The sequence below is a fragment of the Ambystoma mexicanum genome, chromosome 9, assembly GCF_040938575.1.
Source record: "Ambystoma mexicanum isolate Mex_15411 chromosome 9, UKY_AmexF1_1, whole genome shotgun sequence".
Lineage (NCBI taxonomy): Eukaryota > Metazoa > Chordata > Amphibia > Caudata > Ambystomatidae > Ambystoma > Ambystoma mexicanum.
This window is the reverse complement of record NC_090931.1, coordinates 426,268,705-426,296,285: the sequence shown is the minus strand read 5'-3', so window position 1 is coordinate 426,296,285 and position 27,581 is coordinate 426,268,705.

Genomic DNA, 27,581 nt, shown 5'->3' with positions numbered 1-27,581 from the left:
TAAAAAGAATTTGTCAGCATAATTGGGAATTCCTAAAGCTGGAGCTGTACAAATTGCTTTTGACAACTCTTCAAATCCTTCCTCTGCTTCCTCAGTCCATTTCTCCTTATTTACCCGTGCTTTATTTAAATGTCAGAAAGCACCAAAGTATTAACTGAAAAGGATACGGTACTTTAAAGGATACAGGTGGTAGGGTCTTCCGGATCCCTGTTCACGCGTTTTGATAGTTGTGAAGTCAAGTTAAGACCTTCCAAATGATACAACTCTCTGACTGGTAAAACAGGCAGAGCGATGGATCACTGGAAAGGGCGTGGGTAAGGTATAAGAAGTCAGCCTAGAACAAAATAAAGTATCATGAATAACTGTCCATCAGTTTGGGTATGATGGAATAGGAAATGTTATGAATGCACACACTGACCTTGAGTCTAGGGCAGATGAATCCAGCAGAGTCTCTTGCGGAATCCAAGGTAGAACAAACGACAAGGAAGGGAAGATTAGTAAGGGAGACTTATCCCGAACGGAACGAGGCTCACGCTAGATACCGGGTTGATGCACCACAGGATAGCGTCCAAAGTACTGTTCACTGTCACCTTCCACTTATCCTTGAAAGTTTACTTCCCACGTAGTGTAAAGTATAGAAGTGAATCAATCCCCCTGTTAATAACACAGGTGCAGGAGTTGGAAACAACGCTCCTTTTTGGGTATAAACAAAGTACACGCGGTTCTGGACAGCCGCGACGAAAAGAGCGTGTGCGTGTGGAATTACACGCGATTAGGATTCAGGCAGTCCAGGCCAGCAGCGCTTGAAGACAACATATGCGTGTGGAGTTACACGCGAGCAGGATCCACGCAGTCCAGGCCAGCAGCGCTTGAAGATAGCATACGCGTGTGGATTTACACGCGAGCAGGATTCACGCAGTCTAGGCCAGTCGTACTTGAAGATAGCGTGCGCGTGTGGATTACACGCGAGCAGGATTCACGCAGTCCAGGCCAGCAGCGCTTGAAGATAGCGTGCGCGTGTGGATTTACACGCGAGCAGGATTCACGCAGTCCAGGCCAGCAGTACTTGAAGATAGCGTGCGCGTGTGGATTTACACGCGAACAAGATTCACGCAGCCCAGGCCGGCCGCGTTTGAAGACAACGTGTGGATTTACACGCAACCAAACAGCTCCAGGAATCAGCGTGTGGCGGAAAACACGCTATAGAAGGCCAAAAGGTAGCTGTAGTAATCAGCAAGGATGCAGACCGGAGGTTCAGCTACACAACGCCAAATGATTCGATCAGAAGCAGCGAGTGAAGTTTCCACGCTGCTTAAATACGCAATGCCGTAGTTCACGTGACGAAGCAGAATACACGTGAGTTAGCGACGTGAAAAGTGCAAACGTCGTTTTCCCGGCAACGTGTAGAACAACCGCCATTTGGAATAGAACGGTCTAGCTGTTCTACGAGCGTAGGAGGTAGGACCACGTCCAGCATGCATGACAGTGCCATCCCCCAAAGGGGCAACCTCTCCCCTTCTCGTGTGAAAACGCTTCAATAAAGCAGGAGCATGAATATTAGAAAGAGGTTCCCAGGATCTATCTTCGGGACCATAGCCCTTCCAGTCCACCAGATAAAACGGCCTACCAGAACGTAGTCTCATATCCAGTATGTCCTGTACCTCGTATTCATCCGAACCCCGCACAGAAATAGCAACAGGCCGCACAGGCAGTCTAGTAGCTTCAGAACATGGTTTAATGAGTGACACGTGGAATACGGGGTGCACTCGCCATCGTTGTGGCAAAGCCAAACGGACAGCAGCCGGATTAATAACTTGGAGCACTATATACGGACCAATGTATTTAGGCAATAATTTCTTTTTGCCCGGAATTCTCAAGTGCTTAGAGGACAGCCATACTTTCATACCAGCCTTGTAGACGGGTGCGGGTATTCTATGAGCATCGGCATAGAACTTGTCGCGTCTTTTAGCCTGCTCCAATTGCTGCTTCACCTTCCTCTGTAATTTCTTCAGATCACGAAAGGTACGGCCTGCGGCAGGAGTATCCAAAGACAAGCTGGAATCCAAAGGTATTGATCGAGGGTGCTGTCCATAAAGCGCATAGAACGGTGAAGTGCCTATGGCACTATGATAGGAGTTGTTATAGGCGAATTCAGCTGCCGGCAGGACCGTGAGCCAATCCGATTGGTACTGCAGACACAGACACCGCAGATATTGTTCCATAGTGCAGTTGACTCTTTCGGTCTGTCCATCAGTTTGAGGGTGATAAGCACTGGACATCCTATCATCAATCAGTAATGCAGAGGTTAGTGCTCTCCAAAAGCGTCACGCAAACTGTGAGCCCCTGTCTGTAATGATTACTGACGGTAGACCAAAGAAATGAAATATATGTTGGATGAATAGGTCAGCCAGAACAGCAGCGGTTGGTAAACCATTACAGGGAACAAAAAGAGCCAATTTAGTGAAATAATCCACTACAACCCATATGGTATCGAACTCCTGGTTTGGTGGGAGTTCTACCACAAAATCCATAGATATCATGTCCCATGGTTTGTTAGGGACAGGCAGGGACTGGAGTAAACTCACTGGTTTACCAGGAGTGCTTTTACATTGGATGCATACAGAACAAGTAGATACATGATCTATGACATCTTTTGACATGGACGGCCACCAGCACCATCTTTTGAGTAGTTCTAGTGTCTTCTTCCGTCCAGGATGGGCTGCGATCAAGGAATCATGATTCCACTTGAGGGCTTTATTCCGCGTTGAAGACGTCGGTAGGTAGAGCACTCCTTGTGTGAATGGTAAACCGTTATGTACGTCCAGATTCATATCCTGGATAACTTGTGGATGACTTTTCACCCACTCTTGTACTTCGGTTTTTAAGGATGGTTGAACAGAACAACTACATATGACATGATCTGCCAACAACTGATTCTGTACTTGTGCTTCTTCCTTTGCCTCTTCACTCATACGGGACAATGCGTCCGACTTAACGTGTTCTCGGGCAGGACGATATGTGACCTGGAAATCGTATGGGGCAAAAAAGACATGCCATCTGGCCTGTCGGGCCGTAAGGCATTTCATGGATTTGAATGCTTGAAGATTTCTATGGTCAGAGTACACTAACACCTGATGTTTGGCCCCAAGAAGATGGTGACGCCATTCTCGGAAGGCATCCTTGATAGCCAGCAGTTCCCGCTCAGTGACGGTGTAGTTCCGTTCATATGGGGTAAGTTTGCGAGAGAAGAAAGCCACTGGGTGCTCCTCCTTGGTTTCTGTGCAAACTTGTGAGAGTACCGCTCCAGTAGCGACGCTGGATGCATCCACTTCAACGATAAACTGGCGATCTGGATGTTGAAGCACGGGTGCAGTGGTAAATGCCTCTTTCAACTTTTCGAATGATGTTTGGGCATTTGGGTTCCAACAGAAAGGAACTTTAGAACTAGTTAAGGCCGTCAAAGGGGCTACTGTTTTGGAGAAGGAATGAATAAATCTGCGATAAAAATTCGCAAAGCCTAAGAAAGACTGTAATGACTTGACATTGTGCGGAACCGGCCAATTCAATATGGCCTTCACCTTGGAACGGCTCATTCGAGCACCTAGATTGGTAATGTCATAGCCCAGGAATTCCACTTCCTGTGAATGAAAGACGCATTTCTCGGCTTTCACATAAAGTAGGTTCTCCCTGAGTCTTTGTAGGACTGTAGAAACGTGTTTGACGTGTTCCGAAAAAGATGATGAATAGATCAGGATGTCATCCAGATAAATCACCACGAACTGGTCCATTATGTCCCTGAATATATCATTCATGAAGAATTGAAAAGTGGCGGGAGCGTTGCACAGACCAAAAGGCATCACTAAATACTCGTAAAGACCATACCGCGTCTTGAAAGCGGTCTTCCATTCGTCGCCTTCACGAATGCGAACTAAATTGTATGCTCCTCGCAAGTCCAATTTGGTGAAGTAACTGGAGGTACCTAATTGATCCAATAGAACGTTTATCAGTGGTAAAGGATATTGGTTTTTTATGGTAATGTCGTTAAGTGCCCTGTAGTCAATACAAGGCCTTAGATCTCCCTCTTTCTTCGGAACAAAGAATAGAGGAGACGCAGCAGGTGATTGTGATGGCCGTATGAAACCCATCGCTAAAGCTTTGTCAATGTATTCTTTCAACACAACGTCTTCTTTTGGGGTCAGTGAATATAAACGACCTGTAGGGATTTTGGCACCAGGAATTAGTTCAATAGGACAGTCGTACTGTCGATGGGGAGGCATTTGTTCTGCCTGGCCCTTGTCAAAGACATCAGCATACTCAGCGTATTCGCATGGTATGGTAGCGTCGCTTTGATGTACCACGCTGATAGTTGAAGCTCCCACCAGAGAGGCCAATATGTGTTGCTTGATTGATACCTCTTGACTGGTGAAGCAATGTTCATTGCAATGATTCGAAGGATACTGGAGCAATCCCGAAACCCAGTCAACGGCGGGATTATGAAGGGTTAACCATGCAAGACCAAGTATGATCTCGTACTGCGGAGCAGCTATGACATCGAAGATGATTTCTTCCGAATGGTTATTCGATAATGTCATCTGAACAGATACCGTCTCCTGGGTTACCATACCCGAAGTCAAAACAGATCCGTCCACGGTATTAACCGTTTCAGGTTTGTTTTTGTTTACAAGGGGTATGGAACAGTTCTTGGCATATGTGATGTCTATGTAATTGTTGGTGGCTCCGGAATCAACCATGGCCTTGGAAACCAATTCTCGTTCCCCACAACGTAACGTCACCTCAACAATTACGGGTGCGTGTTTAGGAATGGTACTGGAGTCCGATGAAACACTCGACATAGGGACTCCTGCTATTGTCGAGTTTTGGCGTTTCCCGAACGCTTGATGGGTTTTTTAGGACATGTCGCCAATAAATGCTCGGATGAACCGCAATACATACATAAATGGTTCTTTCTTCGGTTCTCTCGTTCTGCATTGGACAAACGGCCTCTCACGACGCCAATCTGCATGGGTTCGGGGTCGTTCGAGAGGACTGCCAGTGTCTCTGAACGCCCCGAGGCTTGCATGAAGGGCTTTTTCTCTCCTTTCCGAGCATTCCTTCGGGCATCGATTTGTAAAACCAAATCGAGCAGCTCTGTGAATCCCGTAGGAACCACCGGAACTGTAGATAAGGCATCTTTCAGTTCTTCTGAAAGACCCTTGTAGAAAACAGCCGTTTTCTTGCCGTCAGGCCATTGAGTTTCGGCCGTTAGTTGATTGAACCGGGAAATGTAAGGCAAAAGAGGTTGATTGCCTTGTTGTAGATTAAGCAACTCCAGATCCATGGCTTGAGTAGCATAACGCATGTCAAAAACTTTACTCATAGCAGCCAAGAGATCGTCACAGTCGTACAACAAAGGGATATTTGTTTCCAACAAAGGGTTAGCCCAAGCAGCAGCTGTGCCCCCTAAATGGGAAAGCACGAATGCTGCTTTTGTGGTTAGGTCAGGAAAAGATGTAGGACGGCAAAGAAAATGGAGTCGGCACTGGTTAACGAAGGTTCTATAAGTTTTGGGATCACCAGTGAACCGTTCCGGAGGGGCCAAGGGAAACTGAGTGGGCATAACCACATTAATAGTTTCCTGTGGGGGTGTCATGGTCCCAGATCCAGATGCAGTGGCCATTGGAACCTGTGCTCCCTGAGGAGTACCATGCATGGCGTCTTGCATAACGTCCATACGGTGCCGTAACATGTCCTGTGCCGTAACCATTTCATTTCTCAAATCGCTGATCAACTGAGTCAAAACAGCTAAAGGATCCGTACCCTCCATGGCTTCTGATTCTGTCAGAAAGCACCAAAGTATTAACTGAAAAGGATACGGTACTTTAAAGGATACAGGTGGTAGGGTCTTCCGGATCCCTGTTCACGCGTTTTGATAGTTGTGAAGTCAAGTTAAGACCTTCCAAATGATACAACTCTCTGACTGGTAAAACAGGCAGAGCGATGGATCACTGGAAAGGGCGTGGGTAAGGTATAAGAAGTCAGCCTAGAACAAAATAAAGTATCATGAATAACTGTCCATCAGTTTGGGTATGATGGAATAGGAAATGTTATGAATGCACACACTGACCTTGAGTCTAGGGCAGATGAATCCAGCAGAGTCTCTTGCGGAATCCAAGGTAGAACAAACGACAAGGAAGGGAAGATTAGTAAGGGAGACTTATCCCGAACGGAACGAGGCTCACGCTAGATACCGGGTTGATGCACCACAGGATAGCGTCCAAAGTACTGTTCACTGTCACCTTCCACTTATCCTTGAAAGTTTCCTTCCCACGTAGTGTAAAGTATAGAAGTGAATCAATCCCCCTGTTAATAACACAGGTGCAGGAGTTGGAAATAACGCTCCTTTTTGGGTATAAACAAAGTACACGCGGTTCTGGACAGCCGCGACGAAAAGAGCGTGTGCGTGTGGAATTACACGCGATTAGGATCCACGCAGTCCAGGCCAGCAGCGCTTGAAGATAGCATACGCGTGTGGATTTACACGCGAGCAGGATTCACGCAGTCCAGGCCAGTCGTACTTGAAGATAGCGTGCGCATGTGGATTACACGCGAGCAGGATTCACGCAGTCCAGGCCAGCAGCGCTTGAAGATAGCGTGCACGTGTGGATTTACACGCGAGCAGGATTCACGCAGTCCAGGCCAGCAGTACTTGAAGATAGCGTGCGCGTGTGGAGTTACACGCGAACAGGATTCACGCAGCCCAGGCCAGCCGCGTTTGAAGATAGCGTGCGCGTGCGGAATTACACGCGAACAGGATTCACGCAGCCCAGGCCAGCCGCGTTTGAAGATAGCGTGCGCGTGTGGATTTACACGCAAACAGGATTCACGCAGCCCAGGCCGGCCGCGTTTGAAGACAACGTGTGGATTTACACGCAACCAAACAGCTCCAGGAATCAGCGTGTGGCGGAAAACACGCTATAGAAGGACAAAAGGTAGCTGTAGTAATCAGCAAGGATGCAGACCGGAGGTTCAGCTACACAACGCCAAATGATTCGATCAGAAGCAGCGAGTGAAGTTTCCACGCTGCTTAAATACGCAATGCCGTAGTTCACGTGACGAAGCAGAATACACGTGAGTTAGCGACGTGAAAAGTGCAAACGTCGTTTTCCCGGCAACGTGTCGAACAACCGCCATTTGGAATAGAACGGTCTAGCTGTTCTACGAGCGTAGGAGGTAGGACCACGTCCAGCATGCATGACATTAAAGCCTGCAAAAGGGGTCTTGTGTATGAGCTATAGTCAAACACCCACGCTCTGACATAATTACACAATCCCAAGAATTGCTGCATCTGCATTACCGTGTGCAGTTTTTCAGTTTTCATAATTACTTTGGCTCTTTCAGGTGTCAACTTCTTTCCCTAATGTGAGATTAACTGGCCTATATACAACAACTCTTCTTGGCAATGCTTTAACTTCTCTTTATCTACTTTGTATGCCTTGTCTGCGAGAGTAGTCATTAGTTGAATCGAATCTTGTCTACACTCATCTTCTGTTATGCTGCAAATCAGAATATCATCTACGTACTGTATCACAGTACTTTTCAAATCGATATTGCCAAGGTCCATCTGCAGGACTCTATTAAAGATTGATGGGGACTCACAGTACCCCTGCGGCAGCCTAGTATGTTTCAGTTGAATTTTGCGAAACATAAAGGAAGTTAAGTCTTGTGAGTCTTTGTGTAATGGAATTGAGAAGAACACATTCTTTAAATCAAGCCCCGTGAAATATCACGCTTCTACTGGGATACTACATGATATCGTTGCCAGATTCAGAACTAAAGGAAACTCGGCCTCTACAATCTGGTTAATGGGTCTCATGTCTTGTATGAATCTCCACGACCCTCCCTTTCATTTGTTCACAGGGTACACCGCAGTATTACACAATGAATCTGATGGTACCAAAATACCTTGATTTATCAATGGTGAGATAGTCTCAAAATACCCTCATCTGTCTCTTGAGACATTGGATATTGCCTCACCCGAGGTAAAATTGCTCCTGGTTTCAGCATTATCTTAACTTCTCCCACTCCCTTCAAAAGGCCTACATCATAAGGGCCTGTAGTCCATAAAACACTTGGCACCTTTTCAAAGTCCTCGTCAAAGAATGCTGGACGCTGTCGCATTATCACCATGAGCTGTGGGATCTTCCTTTTCTCTATTTGGATCCAATACATAATGCTCATAAAGAACACCACTTCATCGTCTGCTGGATCATCTCTAAACATGTCATCGTCAGTACTGTCAGTCAATCTGCACTCTTCCCCGAAAGGCAATCACTGTTCTCCATGGCCTACCCTTATCATCTGTGCCTTCGAGCATTACCATTTCTCCTCGTACTATGGCTACATCTCATTCTAAGGGAATAGTCTGTCCCCCCTCTTCGTCCATAGGTACCTGTGGTCTAAATAGGAATTCATTAGGTATCCTCATAGTCCTTCCCACTAAGCCAGGTAGCCATGTTAACAGAATGTTCACCCGATAAAGGAACATTTCGGACTCCATCAGCACCCCTCGCAGAGCCATCTGTCATGTAAATGCCACTATAAACTAACCCACGTTCATATAGTGTATCTCTGGAGTAGAGCACACTAAAATAAAAATAAATCGTCATATTAAGTTTTGTCATTAAGTCTCTTCCTAGAATGTTAACTGGTGTCTGCAGTGAATACAACAATGGAACAGGCATATCACATTCTCCTATAGAGACTGGTAATTAATCAGTAAAGGAACTCGACTTGTAGCTCCAGGGAATCCAAGAGCATTCATAGCATTTCCCAACATTGGGTACTTTCCCTCTTGTATACATGAACGATTAGCCCCAGTGTCAACTAAAAATTAAAAGGATTTGCCTCCTATCGTCACATCAACCCTTGGTTCCTCTTTGGGGACTGTTTTCATGGATAGTAGTGAACATATCAAGTCACCTTGTGAGCTGTCCTATTGTGGATACATAAATACCCCTGTGCCTGTAAAGGATTCCCTACTACTACTGTGACACCCCCTATTCTAGGTGTCAATAACTTTTCTGTGTTTGTGTTCAGCTGTATAGGCATGGGGGCATGCTACAACTGCCCTTGCTGTCGGTTCAATGGTGCTTGCTGTAATTGCTGCAGTTGCTGTGCCTGTTGTACTTGTGGTACTTGTGCCTGATACAGTGTCTGATCTTGGGTGAATCCATCCATAGCCTGTGAGCTATATGCTGGAGGATAAACTGTCCCCTCTCTTGAGTATTGACCATTTCGTATATACCCTTGGCTCCCACATGTGTGCACAATGTGCCCTGTCATTCCACACATCCAACATATAGGAGCGTTTTGTCTAATTAGCCCTCCTTGGCTAAATCCTCCTTGCATATTCTGATTCTCATTCTGCCCGTTCTGAAACCCACCTTGAGTGTTTTGAAATCCACCCCTTCCTCTGTAAGCCATGCCTCTACCTCATGGTATAAACCCACTTCCTCCTTGATTCATCAGGCTCTGATTATTCACCTGCGATGTGTCCACTGCTTGCTGTACTTCTAGCACTTCTCCGCTTGTTAATACCATTCCTTCTATGGAATATTTTGACCATTTTTTCTGGACTAACTTAGCTTCCTCCATTTTTCTAGCATCGTCTTTCTTTTTATTCTTCTCTTGTAACAGCTGACAGTGATGCACTATAGTCAACTGTATTTCAGGCCATGGTTTTGCTTCCATCCTTACTAACCTCTTAAGTTACCTTTGTACTGGCTCAGGCAATCCCTGACACAAAATTTGGTAAAATATCACCACTGTTTTACTCCACGAGTCACTCGTTTCAAGAGACCAGCGCTATTGAATGTAAGCAAGCAGATCTTCATCTTATTTCATTTCTCGTGTCATAATCGCACCTATATCTGATACATGAGTATATTGTTCTCTAAGGGCTCTCCAGACATCTGCCCCACAGTTATTAAATGGCGCTTCATTGTGCGCCATGTTTTGTGCTGTGTCACTCGAATAACCTGCTCTTGTCCAAATGTAACCTGCTTTTCCCCAAGAATAGCTGCTAGGAGACCGTTGACATCCCCTATTGCCAAGGTATTTCCTCCCGTCATTTTTTTCTAACTCATAAATTCATTTTCCCGCACCCGCCGTTAAACTGGGGAGTTTGCATCTTAAATGATCCTTGTCCATGGAATATACTGTGTTCTGGCCCCTCCCTTTTCCAATAAGGGAAACTGCATAAATCCTATTCTGCAATCCGCTCCCATCATTTGCCTATCCATGGTAAAACCAATGGTTCCTGATTGCCTTCTTCATGGCAATGACCTCAGCCTGCTCCCATATGGCGTTGACTCTCCCTTCTCACTACATGATCATCCTCTAGGATGCTCTGTATAAGCTACAGGATCTTGCATCCTATCTTTAGGTTGTTCTAGTTCAGACCATCTTACTCCCTTGTCTGTCTGCAGACATCCCTCTCGACCGCATACACTACCTCCCGCATCGCCACAGAAGGTTTCTCTCTCCTCGTCTGACATATCTAGCCCCCAGCTAGTATGGCTCTCCTCTCTTTCTCCCTTATCTTAAGTTAGCTTGTCTAAGGAGAAAGCTCTATGCTCGAGACTGAATGGGTCTCCCTTCCCTCGGCTTCCCGATTTTCTACCTTCTCTTAAATACTGATAGGCTTTATCGAACCTATCTCCGTTGTTCCTTATATCAAAATCCTCATCTAATGTAACTTTAGATGGCCCTGCCGTCGCTCCCTGTAACAGGAGGAACTCTTCTATATCACTCCATTTTATCACTTGACTTGGCACCATTAATTCATTCTGAATGCGATCCATCTCCGTTCTCGTGTTCTCCTTTTTTGTTCTAATTCTTCATCTACTTCTCTCTGCTTTCTTGCCCTCTCTCTCTAACCCTTTCTTCTTCCTTTCTCACTTCTTTTCTCCTTTTCCTGCTCTTCTTTCTTCCTTTTCCTTTCATCTCTGTATCCTCTTATCTCTTAATTTATGCGCTTCCTCTTCTTCTCTCTTCCCATCCTGTCTATCCTGCTCTTCCATTGCTCTCTGTTATCATACTTCCTTTGTTCCTCCACCTTTTCTTCTTTCATTTGTTGCTCCTCCAGATACAGCTGTTCTCACCACTGTTGGCTCTTCCTATTCTGCTCATCTTCCTTTGAATCCCTTTTCTCATTCTGTGTCTTTTCTATCTTGCTTGTCTCAATCTTTCCTTTACATAACTTCCTCGATGCTTTTCCCATCTAGCTTAAGCAATATCTGTCCTCCCATCCATTTGTTCTGTACAAGTGTTACCTCGTCAGATTTATCCTTTTCTCTTTTCCATCTCTTAATTTCTCTCTCCATATCTGTCGATACATTTGATCACTCACCTTTCTCTTCCCTATTTTTCAAGCCCTTAAAAGTCTTAGTTTCCTCTGGACTATCATCGCTGCTGTAAGCAGCCGGTTCTTATATTGGATTGCTATACCCCGTCGCCGCTTTCAGTTCTTTTAATGAATACAATCCTGCGCGTTCTGTACTATTGCTTTTTACTTCAAGCGGAGCAAGGGGAGTAGATGGCTCGGCACCAACCTCTTTATACTGATTAAGCATCCAATCCTCAGGTGGCGGATCCTCTCTCTCTCTTCCTGATAAATATTCAAAAGCTCTAAAATAGCTAACCTCTACTCTAATTTATTTCCTGTGTATGCAGCATGCAAGTATGTGGTCATGTGTTGCAATACCGCTTTTGCCAATGATACCCCTTGTGGCCATGGCATGAACATCTTATCTGCTGTGCCTTTCACCCATTCTGCACCACACTGTTTTAGCTTGGGCATGTGTTTTGGCAAGGTTTTACACAAGTGCATCAAAGGAGTAACATCTTTCATTGTGACAAGTCTCAATTGACTGTCAATACTTACAAGTGTTTTACAAAAAATATGTTTAGAAAAACAACAAATATGAGCGCACTCCAGCAAATCGATGCTCAAACCGTCTATTTTCCAATAGTCTCAATCTAGCTTTAAGTCGGTACTGACAACTTCTTTCACCTAGATACTATATGTCCTTAACCTTTCCTTCAAATTTGTTTACTTTATTGTCGCTCTTCGACACTTCAATACCTCACAAATACAGACAGACTAGTCGACTCTTCACATTAATCCTCAGTGCTTTTTCCTTACCTCTGCCCCTAAAGATACCCCAATAGGGGTTTAAGTCATTATTTTACAGGGTTCTATCCTCTGTGTAGCCTAGATTACTTCGACTGAAGTGTACAATGGCTTCTTCTGAAATTCCCTTGAACCAGGACTCCTTGGGCTTATCTCCTTATTTCTTACCTATATACACAAAATACACCACTCATTACTTTTCTTACACTATTTTCTAAGTCCCTTGTTACATTTTAAACTACCACAATCCCATCCCCTCAATTTGCCATTCACCTTAGTCTACCCACCATTCGCTCTTTCAGCTCGAGACATTCGGTATCGACTCCCGAATTAACCACTTTCGCCTTCCTTCCGCTAAGTGCCTGTGGAAACCAGGAAGGATTTCGTCAAAGAGGGGTCAGTCCCACCTGTATCGATTTTCGTGCAAGAATTCTATTTCGGCCGCTCCTCAAACTAAATAATAAGACTGACTCAGGAAGTTGGCAAATAACTCTGTTTTAATATCAATTGTCTAAAACAGGGAGTACGACATCAACAGACGTCGCACAGCATTATCTCGAAACATTGAATGAAAAACAACACATTTATACTAAAGGTTCATCATAAGTGACGTCATACTACGTGGCAAATTAAGAAAACCTACGGGAGATTGTGGTTGGCTCAAGGGGAACATCTAAGCATATCTTCTATATGGGATAGGATCGTGATTGGGTCTCTATAGTCAGGTGGGCACTCACGTCCTCCCCTAGTGCAAGTCATAGTGCAAGTCATCTTTGACAGTAATTAGAAACACAACACTTAATTGTCTCTTAAACTTTAAGACACTTCATCATACGGCCTTCTACAATTGGTTGGCATGCTTGTACCCTTCTGGAACATGTGATGCTCTGCAGCACGTATGCTGGTACCCCAGGTGCTGTTAGGTGAACTTGACCGTATCTTCCCACCCAATTAGCCTGACATCTCTCATCACTCATGCCATCTGCCATTCATATTGTCTTTGAACTCGGCCTTGTAATAGCTTCTCGTCTCTGGGAACAGGGAGTATGAGCACTTGCTATCTTCAATCTGGTGCACCATGCCCATCGTCTAATTTCATCCTCAGCTCACGTGATCAGAGACTGTGAATTTGCTCATATTATGGTATTAAATTGTCCTTATTAAAGAAACTTGGCACTTGTAGTGTTCTCTCATTGCAACCTATCAAAGGATGCCTCGGCTTCTCACATTTTACTGTTCTTTGCAGCTGATAACCAGTTCTTGGCTGCTTTCAGTCTCTGACATTCAGCCAAGCCGCCTGTTTGGTCTTGCTTCGAATTTAAGCCTATTCTTTGCTGCGACCCACATAGCTTCCAACCCACCTTCCTTCATGGAGACTTGCTTACTAAAATGTATCATTGAATGTCCAGAACTCTATATACATATATTTTGGCGGCACCCTTGCATTCTACTACGGATAGCCAGCCTTATGAATACTTAGTCTACTTGCGTTGCAGCGTCTGCACAATTGTAAAATAACTTGTATTTTCTGGAGTTCTTTTCAAACATGCAATCTTCATCCGCACATGAAAGCCTTCTCAATCCTTTACTTCACCATCAGATTCTATATCACCTATGCATTCTCTTCTCTGGTCATCCTTCCTGATGCGTCACTCTCATCTATTATGACGTCATCAGCTTCTTCTTCCCACGTCTTCACACTTCTTCAGGCGCTCCTTTCAGGAGACCATCAGTCTTTCGGGGGGTGCTTCTGATAGGTTCTTCACAATGGATACCTTGCCTCAAAGATTCTTTGTGGTATAGGTACCATTACTGGCGTTGCACATGTCGCACTTTCCGGTTTCCAGCATATAGGCAAAATAGGAGCAGGACTTCCTGTAGAGGCATTCGGCTGCTCCTCTACATGAGGGTACTTGGTGTGGCCCTGGATAGGCAAACTCTGGATATTGCTGATGGTGACACTGTCTGTGATGAGCGCGGTCCAAATTGCAGTTTGACTATCACAAACATTAATATCAAAGTTTGCGTTGCATGGGGCAGGAGGCCAAACATATTTCCTGAAAGATGTTGCTACCAGGGCTGGTGCAATCACTAGGCAAACTAGGCCACTGCCTAGGATGTTGGCCAGTAGGGGCTGCCAAAGAGCAGGGTTTTCCCTCTGCTTTCATGAAGTACAAACAAGATGTACGCCAATCTGAGTTTTAAAGTAGCTGCATAAAGTCCTCTTGCAATTACGGGGTGCCCTTCTACAAATCATAGTGCTCACATTTCCAGGATTCTCTAGCATGGCAGCGGTAGCAGGGCTATTGCCTATTGACACATGCTTTTGAGCAGCGCAGTACATGGTCCAGCTGAAATAAAAGCACAGAGGTCTAACAGGAACACATTTTGATAAAAGAACGCAGTCAGAACCCGTGCATCCACACCAGGTGAATCAAGAGTCAGTGTTGAACCCTCCTGGAATGCCTGACTGCAGAGCATGGTCCTGGCGAAGTACAGCTCACAGGGTGCAACAGGAGGGAAATGGGGTAAATGTCGGGGCCTCATGCAAGTTCACCAAGAAGGAATGAAAGGGTCTTGTCCACATGATCTCAGAATAGGTCAGAGTGTGCAGCGCTTGCAGTACATTTACTCTGAAACATGTTTATTAGCATGAACAGCCCGATAAATGTAACCTTAGGCAATGGTGGTAGTACTTATTCTGAGTACTGACCTGACCATTCATTTGTTGTAGCCTTTTCTCCCAAGTGGAAGTAATGCCTATTTATTCAGTTAACTTTAAAAGAACTTTGTGAATAAATAGGATTTGCTTTGGGCACACACACTATTTAGAAGTTGAAAGCTGTCCATGTACCCATTTGTTAGGAAAGCATGTAAGAGACTTGTCTGTGCTGGAATTGTACCCACTTGTGATGTAAACATGTACCGTCCTGTACACTCTATATCTGTACTTGTTTGTGAAGGAAACTTACATTGATTATTTTATTTTTTTGCATTTGTAGAGCGCACTAAAGCCCAAAGGCATCGAGACGCTGACTATGTGAGGCAATTTCCACTTGACCATGCTGAACTATTTGCGAGAGAAGTTTGTTTTTATTGTATAGATTCCGTATCTGTTTGAGATGGAATCGTGCACTTTCCCTGTCCATGCTGTATGTATACCTGGTTGTTCAGGAAGCTTGTAGTGACCCTGCACATGCTGTACCTGTTTGCGAAAAATGCCCACTGGCCTGCGAATGTGGTTCCTGATGGATTTTAAGGAAAGCTTGCTATAGTCTGGTCTATGTTTTACCCGTTGGAATGGAGCATGTGCTGGTCTTGCCTATACACTGCCAGTACCTTTTCTATTTGTGAGGGAAACCTGTGCTGGTCCTATGCATATAGTAACTGTATGTGCTGTATTTGTGAGGAAGGCTTGCACTTTGCACACTGTTCAGAACTGCTGCCTAGACTGTGCCACATGGGGACCTGTGATGGGACTTGGACCTGCTGCTTCCCATGCTGTACCTATTTGGTGTGGAATAGTAGCTTACAGTGCTGCTGACCATGGCATTTGCCCATAGTGTGATGGAAACCTTCAATGTAGCTCCCTGTGCAGCTCCTGGTCTTTGTGTGAGGACTACTTCCACAGATTCCCATATGGTACCTTTCCAGTGTGTCAGGGAAGTTTCAAATTCTGCTGCATTTGTTGTCTTTTCTATCTCAATAAAGTTTTCACTGTTTGTGCCAGTGCTTTACATGTTTAGAGATTGTAGGAAGCAGCGTGGCACACATTCATGAAACACAGTTCATGACTTTACACAGAAACTCTGCAGTACCAGGAGGACCTTTTATTGGCAGGTTGTGAGAAATGGGACACTTAAAGAGCATTGGGCCAGTAAAAGGGGTTACAACTCCCAGCTGCACAGTACACCAATCCCTCTATTTAGGAAACCTGTTGGAAGCAGAGGTTTTCACCACATCTCCACTTCATCTTGTGGTGGCCTGGCTGGGAGACAGAGCTACCGTCCCATTTTTTTCATCTGACAGTAATGGCATCCCATTAGTGGTCAACAGCCTTGTTAAAGAAGAATCACCAGTTGGATTCCCTGAAATGCCAGAAGATCCTTTGGGTAGTGAGGCACATGCTTGGGGGTGGCAGGGGAAGGCTCACTCCTGTTCCCATCTCCCTCTCTGAGATGCCAAAGGAATTCCCCCCACTTGCCTGTGAATGTAGTCAAGCAAAGGGTATTTCTCTGCCATCCCTGATACCTGGAAAGAGGATGTGAGGGGCTGCCACCACCCAGAGCTGGCGGCGGTGTTAGCAAAGCTACTGAGTGCCCCTAGCAACGTCTCACTCCTGCTACTCTCTTTTGTGGAGGCTTAATGGCTGCAGGTGGAGACAGAACAGAGGCAGATATATGGGAAGCAAAGCCACAGAGGCCCACATGAGTGTGTGTTGTGGGGTACATTTAAAGGGCCCAAACAGTAGTCCCTTTCACCTGAACAGCAGCATTTAAACACTGCAACCAAAAACAGCCCTGCTTTGCTTTCCCTGTCACATGAATGGCACTTAAAACGGCCTTGCTTTTTGCTTTTATTTCACATGAATGGCAAGAAGTGAAGGAGGAATCAAAGAATCCTGTGACATGGAAAACAGGAGTTTTAAACATTAAAAGAAAAAAACGGCCTGCAAAGGTGTTTGCAAATAAAAACTCCTTTAAAAAGCCACAATGGAAAAAGCTATCACTGCTCACAGGAAAATTACAGGAAAGCAAAACATGATGTGAGGGGGATGGGGGGTGACCAAATCCAATGTATAGTATGTTTCACCCACAAATCTCTTGTGAAGAGACACTTACTTCAGTATACAGCTGGTGTTGCTGAGTTCTAAACTTCACAATGAAATGCCCGACATCCAGCTGGATATTACACCTCCCATCTAATGATGCCCTGCAATAGAATCTGCAGCGGGAGGTGTTGAAAGCCCACTGTTCCCCAGACTGGCTACCTCTGAAGACAGTTAAAGCAAGGGACTTCAAACGAGCCCACACCACATCAAAGAGACTTATATAAAAACTCTGGTCACAGGCGAGCCCAGGAAGACAGATGGCTGTGGGGGATGAAGCGACCCTCCGATATGTTGAACAGACACTCCCAATTGATATTAAAAGACTGTTTTCATTTTAGGCATTTTGCGCAGCCATCAGACTGAGGATTGATCTCAGTTTTATGCCATTGTTCATGTAATTTCCAGGCGGTTTTGGGGCTATAAGTTGAATTTGCCTGGGACTCTGGGAACTGTAATGGCCACTTAGACTAGGTTTCTGGCTGATATGGACATGTGACAAATGTAAAAGTGGGTAAAAAGAAGGAAAATGAAATTGGGAATATGCTTGATGACTTACATATTCAAAACTGTTGTACATTTTATGAAAATTACGAAAATGTGACACATGGCCATGCTACATTGTACGTATTTGGGGGCCAGCTTATCTAATTCCCCATGATCAGCTAAAACAAAAATCTGTTTCATATGGCAGTGGCTAGTACTATTATGAAGTTATGACACATAAATAGTTTTTGGCAAAAAGTTGAAATGAGAACAAAGGATGGTAATAAAGAGGAAAAGACAGATGGTGCTCCAAAATCCCTAATCCAATCCTTACTGTGGGTGGAGAGAGAGAAAGAAGCTGTCCAATCCTGGCGGCAGGGATTATTGAAGGGTACTTCCCCAAGATTGTAAAATCAGTGATGTCCTTTCTGCTATATAAGGGGGACTGTACTAGGACTCAGGACACACAACAACCGGGGAAGACAGAAAAAGGAGGATGGAGAGAAGGCTGCAGATCCTTACCATCTTTGAGAGTGCAGTGGCCAGACCACTACCCTATCTTTCCAGAGTGTCCTGAGATCCAGCTGTCTTTCCTGAATCTTAAACAAATGCTTGCTAAGTAGGTAGCAAAAACACAGCCCTAAATTGCATAAGCCCTTCATTTTTGTAGCAGTGCATTGAATATTTCCCCCTTGAAAATCCCAATTTGCCAGTGTAGTCCAGCCATCTCCCCATAGAAGAATCTCTTGTTTGCCTGTGTATGTTAGCATATCTCCTTTTAAAAACCCCTCATTTGACTGTGCAAATCCTTAGTATTTTTGTAGGTAAATCAATTAATTCCCCCATTGAATTTCACGGATCGGGACTGTTGAAATTCAAAACCAACTATCCTTTTCTAGTATTTTTATTTAATTGTCATAGTCATTTAAGTGTTGCCTCAAAAGAATTATTCCTATTGTGAGCTGAAAACCGATGTGTCTAAATTATTCCCGGCTAAGCGAATTTTAATTTGCCAGTGTCATTCCTATTCGCATCTGTCCTATTAAACCCAAACCGTTGTTCCCATAGTGAGTAATCTCTTTTGCCCAAAGCCTACCTCTTAGCTGCCCCTGTCATTTTTGCTAAAAACCAATTTTTCTATGTGCCTTTCTCATTGTTGAAAGTGTGTTTATCATTTTGAAGCCCCAGTAAAATCAGGGTGATTCCCAATTTCGTTTTTCTAAAACTTTCTTTTCATCCTTTAAAAAGTGTTTTTCCTAGAGTATTTCCCCTCCTCTATCATATTCTGAGCGCGAATTTCGAATTGCAGTTTCTTCATTTTTCATTGCTCAGAGCTTGCCGGTCATTTCACAGCCCCTACCAAATTAGTGTGATTTGTCTTTTCATTTTTTTAAACATTTCTTTTAACCTTTGAAAACTGGTTGCTCCTAGTTTATATCTCTTCCCCTACTGTAGCCTGATCACTGATTTTGAATTGCATTCCTTTTATTTATTTACTTTTATTTTCTTTCTCATGTGTTGTATTTATTAAAAATCGAATTTCCTATGTGTGCTAGCTAGTCTGTTTTGAAGCTCTCTTTGCCCACTAGTGTCAGCAGCCCGAAGTACCCTTGTGTGCTGTCCCATAGCAGTAGTATTGAATCGTTGAAAACCCATTTTTTATTATTGCTGGGGAGAGTGCTTAACTGTTGGTGCTATCACTTTGTGGTAAATTGTTCTTTTTATGTTCTGTCATTAAAAAAACGGAATTAACTAAAATAGTATATCTTAACCTGATGGTTTTGTAGAGATTATTGCATTTTGTGTTGCTACAACGTTTGTGGCTGTGAAATTGTTTGATTTTCCTTTTTCATCAAATAATAAATTAATAAATATCTTATTGATACACACCGGCCTGGTTCCTAATCCACTGTGACACAGGGTGTTTGTGGAGGTTGGGTGCCAGACGGGTTGGAGGCTTACTCAAAAAGAATCCGTAGTGTATTAAAAATAAAAGGCGTTTTATTGTGCGCCACATCCATTGTAGGGGAAGGACTTCCCTAGCTGGCGTGTGCCGTGTAATAAACCGTGATAGTGTGTGTGGGTGGGGGAGGGGGAGTGTGGAAAGGAGATTTCTGAGGGCCATTATTTTAAATTCTACTGATATAGTTTGCCCATGATTATGCCAAATTATATTGCTAATCCCTTCTGATCTGGTCATAACTTCTAATTCATCCTGTATATTGTATATTGGTGTTTAAGAGAGAGTGATTTAATTTTAGCTTGTTATGAAAAGGTCTAAAACATTATGGAGAAACTGCAACTTGTGAATGTAGTGGGCAAGATATACACGTCAAGTGATGAGGATACATCTGGCATGGGGGTTTGTATAGTCAGTACACATGGGGTTGGTAGTGGGGGCGGCAAAATTGCCTTTCATCCAGGGTGGTAACAATCCTTGCACCTGCCGTGGTTGAGACCCCACTCACTGAGTTTAGGCCATGGAAGTCTTGGTGGTTCCAATGACCATAATGTCCCTATGTTAAGCACACTATATCCCAGCATGCGTATTCAATACCCAAGATCACACGAGAGATAATAATATAGTTCAGTGACTTAAGCACTGTGTGTGTGTGTGTGTGTGTGTGCAACCTGAAGACACAGGATCAAATCCTGGCAGGGGCACCTCAGCCCATCACCCTTCCCAGCTCCTTGAATTGAGTTCCAAAGTTTTGGGTGGTTGCACCGAATATTGCAGCACTTCAAAGCAGGAGGCAGTGACATGAAGTGGGGCATATTATAGCTGTCATATTATTAGCCCTTTGACTGCCCATAGGACATTTAAAAAAAAAAAATCTTTGTAATTTAAATATTATAACATCACAGTAAAAAACAGCAAGATAACAAAGCAAAGTAACTATGTACAAAATGACAAAGCATTAAGTAAAATAAATAAATAAGCCTCCCCACACCCCAGTCACATGTTCCACATCCGATAATATATCATTCTTAGGTTCAGTGTCGGGTTCAATACAATGAAAGAAATCTCCCACATGGCTTCTTCAATAGCAAATGTTTGCCTTGTTTTCTGTACAAAAAACGTTCTACATCAGCCAGATCATTTTTGTACATCTGAAAAAAATTGACCTGTTTTGTCTGTGCACATGAATGTCCTTATTTTCCTTTTGGGATCAATATTTCCCTGCAGCCAGGCCCACAGATGTCAGGTGTGGGTGGTGGCTTTCAAAGTTTTAAAACGAGGTCCAGTCTGGCTAGCATGTGCCGAGGAAGCCATGAGAGCATCGGGAGAACATATGTTGCCATAAGGCTAGATTGACTGCCATGGAGAGCAGTGAGACCAATGATCCTGCCTCCGGCTTCAGCAAGGCAAGATAAGTTACGGCAAGTGGGGTTTATGAAGAAGTAAACATAGCAGCCAGGCGACAGGGACCACAGGAGCAGTTGGACAATTATCAAGCAGAGGGTCCTGTCAACGCAGGACACTGCTATCTGCTGTGAATTGCATCTTATGTGATGGATTCGGTGCATTGAAACAGACTTGCCAGTTTGTGGTCCATACAAATCATCAATATATTCAAGTAACGTAGATTAATATGCATACGAGTTAAACACTATTTTGAAGCACATTCAAATCATATGTATATCATGATTTAAGGATGTCTGTTATTGGGGATTGTGCATCTGCACATCCCCGTACACACAGACATCCTTACCCTAAAACCCACTCCCTAAAACTGTGAGGCAAGGATGGAAACATTATATCACATCCAAATCCTGTGGCTTCATGAATGAGTACATATGGTCCATGGCTGACAACACTTTAATGTTGGTGTGGGTATCGTGAAGAATTAAATGCACTCTAAGCCTCGTGTGCATTATGTATTTAGTCATTCAAGAAAACAACACTTTCTCCAAACACATTTTTGTCAAAGTAATGATCTATATAATTCTTATGTACCCAAAATGCTCTTTGATTCTATGCAAAACAACTGGGATCCCTCATTTGGGCTATTTGTCCCGTTCACAATTCTCATGAGGGGATTTTGAGTACACAAGAAATCTATCAGAAAATTATGTATATGCTTATTCTAAGTTTGATAATGTGCTTTGTTCAGTAATATTCTGTAGTATAACGTAAGTATAAACGTTCTGATTACGGGTGCAATATATACTAAAAATGATCATTAGAGATGAACATTGTAAAACGTATACAAAGAGTCTGTTTACAATGTTAGTATAATTAAATATATATATTTTATAGCTTTGTTTTCCAAAAATATATGCGACTTTGTCTCTCAGTCATGCTAAAATTAAAAGCAATGATTTATTATTTCATTGAGAACCAAGGCAATGTTTGATTTGTGTGCTTGGCACGTATTGGTTGCTAGTGCTACTGAACTCTGCATTTGTTACAGTATCCCCAAACACTAATAATTAACAAAAAATAGAAAATAGAAAACTCTATTTTAGATCTGCACCTTGGTGCTCTGGTTCCTTAAAAGGCCTGCTAGAACCCATGGCCCATTCCCATGCTGATCATTCCGGCACTAGAATTTTTTCCGGACCGCCCGGCAAAGTACAAGTCTGTCGGTGAGGGCAAGGATCTCCCGGCAGGCCTGATGTGCCAGTAGATGAGGCCCCCACCGGCAGATAAATGACTGCATCACTGGCACTGGTAATGCTAGTACCAGTGACTCAGTAGTTCCCATCCCATGGAGTCCTATTGACTCCATGGGATGGGAACTTACCGCCTTGCCGGCCCCGTAATATCGTGGTAATACCGGGATATTGGGCGCTGGTAACGGTAAGGTTGGTTTGCCGGTAACCTGCCGGAATTACCGGAGGCTTACCAGCAAACCCGTAATGAGCCCCATACAGTGGGACAGGGAGGGACACAGAGAAAAATAGAGCACAGTTAAGATAGCGAGACAGAGAGACAGTCAGAAACAGAGAGCGAGAGAGTTCTAGAACAGTGTGTGATATTTCAGGTGCAGCCAGCTCATTTTTCAAACCAATACTAGAGCCTACAAATGGGGCTCACAGATCAATTCCAATAGCTCATCACTTTATCAATACCCATGTAGCTTTCATGAGACAGTTATTCAGTGAGTGATTGGTTGGTAAAGGTGTCAAACCAATTTCCAGACAAATCGATTAGCAAAAAATATTAAAGAGAATAGAACAGGGGCAAAAGCAGACGCAAAATACCAATCAGACTTTAGGAGAAAGCACTCGGCTGGCTGGTGTGGACATAGGGAAGCAAGGTGGGACTAGTGGTCTCTGACATAAATGTATATATATTTTCAATGTTTTCTATGGCACTGGCACTTAACCCCTATCATTACTTTTGGGGTGCTTTGAAACAGCTTGTGTCATGGTTAACAATGGTTGACATTGAATGTTGGTGATGTAAAGTACAGAGGCTTGTGTCAGAGTCTTTGATGTTGTTTGTCAAGTATCTCATCTGGGGATGCAGTGCTTGAGCACAACTGTTCATGGTGCGGTGTTGCCTCCTTCACTCGTGCTGTGTTCCAGCCTTTACCTGTGGCCAATGGGGCGAGGTGTGGGGGTCCCTCATTTTGTGTTTAAGCACCAAAGGTCTATACTGGGTTTTTTGATCGTGATGAGTTGTCGTTCCTGCTGGCCTGACTCTAGTGTGGTTCTATTTGATCCTTCTGGTCCCGGGTTGGCAAATAGAGAAGGAAAGGCTGCCCTTAAAGTTTGCTTCAGGGCCTAGTGAGGCGAAGACAGCCTTTGTTGGCATTCTAGCTCCTTATGAAGGTTTCGTCATCGCTCATAGAATCATGAAGTTAATCAAATACTCAAGGGGGAGCCAGTGGAGTGATTTCGGGGATGGGTTTAATGTGGTCGTTGCCACTATTTTGCGGACTCAGAGGTCCTGAATTTGTTTTATAGCAAACCGATTTGCCACTCTGCCAGACCAGTTTACTGTAGTCTAACTGCAACACTAGGGAATGCCATGGAAGCTACACAGAGTGGTCTGATTCAAAGGAAGGGGATATGGGTGGAAGGGTATCTCTATTCATGGCTCACATGCTTGGCCCAAGGAGTGAATTTCTCTTTCTTTCTTTCTTTCTTTCTTTCTTTCTTTCCTACCTTCTCTCTTTCTCTTTCTTTCTTTCTTCTCTCTTTCTCGGTTCTTTCTTTCTTTCTTTCTTTCTTTCTTTCTTTCTTTCTTTCTTTCTTTCTTTCTTTCTTTCTTTCTTTCTTTCTTTCTTTCTTTCCTTCTCTCTTTCTCGGTTCCTTCCTTCCTTCCTTCCTTCCTTCCTTCCTTCCTTCCTTCCTTCCTTCCTTCCTTCCTTCCTTCCTTCCTTCCTTCCTTCCTTCCTTCCTTCCTTCCTTCCTTCCTTCCTTCCTTCCTTCCTTCCTTCCTTCCTTCCTTCCTTCCTTCCTTCCTTCCTTCCTTCCTTCCTTCCTTCCTTCCTTCCTTCCTTCCTTCCTTCCTTCCTTCCTTCCTTCCTTCCTTCCTTCCTTCCTTCCTTCCTTCCTTCCTTCCTTCCTTCCTTCCTTCCTTCCTTCCTTCCTTCCTTCCTTCCTTCCTTCCTCCCTCCCTCCCTCCCTCCCGCAGGAATCTCACGGGCTTCCCCCAACATTCTGCAAGAAGCCCCGTCAGTAAGTGCTCTTCCACTTGTCTAATTGCAGCAGGGTTGGTATCGCCGTGTTTAGTTGCCAGACCTGACCCTTAACCCCTTAGTTCACTTGGGAATGAAGGGTAGATCACAGCGGAGGAAACCAAGAGGTTTTCTAATTTGTTTATATTTTAAAATGTATTTCTTCAAGATTTATAAAGAGCAGAGATAATAATGCACACCAAAGGCCAGTTTGTTAAATCCCAAACGAGAAAGTCTTACCTTTCCCAGGTAAGGGTTCCCGCTCTCATGGATTTGCTAGCTTGGTCATCTGCGTTGGCCACGGGTGCGGCTGCAACTTCCCATTTGGTTTCCAATGCCGGAGGATCCGCTTTCTTTCCTGCACCCGTGCTTTATTGATCCATAGTTTGCCATACGCACAGCTTTCTAGTGATTATGCTGTGACGCTGAGGAATAGCACCCTGGGTTTTGGTCTTGTATGCAAACACATCATGTGAAGACACGTGCTCCTCTTTAAGATGCATTTCCGGCATAAGTCCTTTTCTGCTTAGTTCAGATTGTGCATTTCATCGCTTGTCTAGTGCAGCCAAAATATAGCTTTCACTGGTTGCATCGGCCGTTCAAATCAATATGTACATTGGGGATGTTGCTGAAAATTGAGGCCTACGTTGGTTTTGACAGGTTGATTTGTAGTTCCCAACACCAGGCTTGGTGGGATTTCTCGAACCATTTGCCGCCATCCTTTCATAGAGGTTGGTAGATGTTAGCAGAGTTGAAGTTTGTCAGGGGGCCATTGCATGCCCTTTCCAGAACATAGTGGCCCCTTTTAGGCTCCCTCTCGACTCTCCTTAGGAAGACCAGCATGGGGCCCCGAGGCCTCAGTTATCTCCAAGTGGTGATGCTTGCTGAGATCCAAAGATCTAAGACGGTGTAGATTGTACCTTCATGTGTGAGCCTTTTTGCCACGTTCAGCTTGTTGAAACAGGGCTTGACCATCGCCCAAGGCAGGTGGCTCTCGACGAGCAGACTGTATCTGTCTGGATTAGGGATCACTAGCCATCGCAGGCTTAGCACCGGGTGGGGTGCTTTCCCTTATACAGTGAAGTACGTGACTAAGGCCTTCCACAACGCTATCTTGGTTGTAACACAACCCCAGTCTACACCCCCAGTGGCAGCTGGATTCGGGTGTCACCGGTGTACGTTGAGAACTGCATCTGATACCATGGGGTAGTGGACACATCTGGGTTTTGAACAGGAGAAGAGAAAATGCAGGCCACATGAGCTGTGTTTTCAAAGCTCCAGGCCTATCTAGAAGTACTTATTTTATCTCAGCCTATCTGTGTATCAAAAACCCTTAGTCCATTCTAGGACTTCTCTAAGTAAACCTATTTATGGCTTTAATGAGTCACTCTATCGCCCAAGCATCATTTCTTTCCTTGGCCACTTCTTTACCCTTCCAGGTTGTCCGCAAGTGTCTCCATATTTAGTTGCCAGAGCAGAATACTACCCCTATCAGGGCATTTGTTAATATTTATTTTGTAAAGCGCAACATGCACAAGGTTGCTTTCAAGCTCTTGCGTTAGTGGTGAAGGGGATGGGTCTACAACAAAGGGTTGAGCTGCTATGGACAAAACAATTGCTTCTGTGTCCTGTAAGGGAGGGTCAAAGGAGGGAGGATAACATTCAACTGCAGCCATCTTGAAGGTTGGCACACTGACTCAGGAGCCTGGAGCAAACACCTGCTCTTAACACTAGGGAATTAAGCACCCACATATGGTTGTATCCATTCCACTCCTGCTTCCTTCATTCACTGTTTCCCTTTCTCCCTCCCACCTCTCTATCTCCCTTAATCGGTGCTTGGAGCATCCTTAGGGCAGTGAAAGACCCATGCAGGTGTGGCATAGCACCGATGGTAGGGCCGAAAACACAGATCGTCCCTTTTCTTGCTGTGCAGGTGACTGTGCATGAGGGGGTTGGAGAATGAGAGACATTAATTGGGCCCAGAGGGCCATGCACAGCCTGGTGGCAGATCAGCCTCACCAGGAAAAGGGAATAACGGGTTCATACAAATGTTAATTACATGCAGGGTGAGCGCTAACATTGGCCCTTGCGAGCGGTTGGGGTCTCTACATGCAATTCTAAACATTTGCATGGTAAAGTGCAAAAGGCAAGGGTAAATCCAGGCAAAATTGTCTCTACTCTTTCCTTTTTATCTTCGTCTTGTCTTGTAAAAAATATAAATTGCATCTGTAAATGACGCTTTACGCATCATTTAACAATGGATTCCTATGGAATCCGCCTGGTTTCATCCAGTGCTAAATGGAGGTGGACTCCATAGGAATCCATTTGTTTTACGTCTTTATGAAAATCTCATGAAGATATAAAATGAACAGTACTTCGAAGATGGTGGGAAAGCACGACAAACAACTTCACTTCGTGCCTCTTTCCCCTCCTTCAAATGGCTTGAAAATGTGTTGAAGCGGGAAATGAGGGCGCAGCAGCATTATGCCTTACTTTTACTCCTTCATTTCCTGCACTGCTCCATGTACAATAATCCCCAGCACATGGGGGCGCTGCAGGCAACGAAGGAGTAAAAGCAAGGCGTAATACTGTTGTATGCCTTCATTTCCTGCTCTGCCCTATTTTCAAGTCCTTTGAAGCTGGAAAAGGAGCACATAGTGGAGTTCGAACAGGCGCACAACCAATGGATGTCTATGGAATCCACCTCGGTTTTGCACCTGGCAGATCCGCTAGGAATCCAAACTAAACGCAGCCTGTAAAATATGCTTGCAAGCGTCGTGTACATTTCCAAGGCCACAGGGCCCAGGCAGCCACGAAGCAAGGCACGATAAAGGGCATGGGGGGTTAGGCGCAGGGTGGGGGCAGAGGAGAGGCTCACACAGTGGGAGGGCAGCCACAAGGGATATCGTCATGGAAACATGGCCACAACAAACAGGAAGGTGAGAAGAGAAGCAGCAGGGGGCCAGGGGAGGGCCAGCCCCCACTGGAATAACAAAAGAGAAGAGGGGATATCAGGCACCTCTAGGTAAGGAGAGGCACAAAGAAACTCGCGGTGGAGAAAAGGGCGAGGCTGTTTTCTGCTGTGCGGCTGAGTTACTAATCGATCACCCGATCCTGAATCTTACCTGTTGACCCAAGGAAAGGCGAAGCGCCGCTCCAACTCGCGTTAGTCTATTGGCAGGAGCCGATAGCAGTTGAAGCGAGCGGCGTGCTTACCCATCATTTCCGCATCACGTGACAAGCGTCACCTGACGTCCGTGTGACACGCCTACAGGAAGTACCTACATAACCAGCACTCCGTCACCCTTGTGGCGAGAAGCCCGCGGTGGAGAAAAGGGCGAGGCTGTTTTCTGCTGTTTGCGGCTGGATCGGCGATAGGAATCGCAAGTCTACATGGAAACCACAAGGCCCCGAACAAGGCTCCAAGGCAAACGAGACGAAT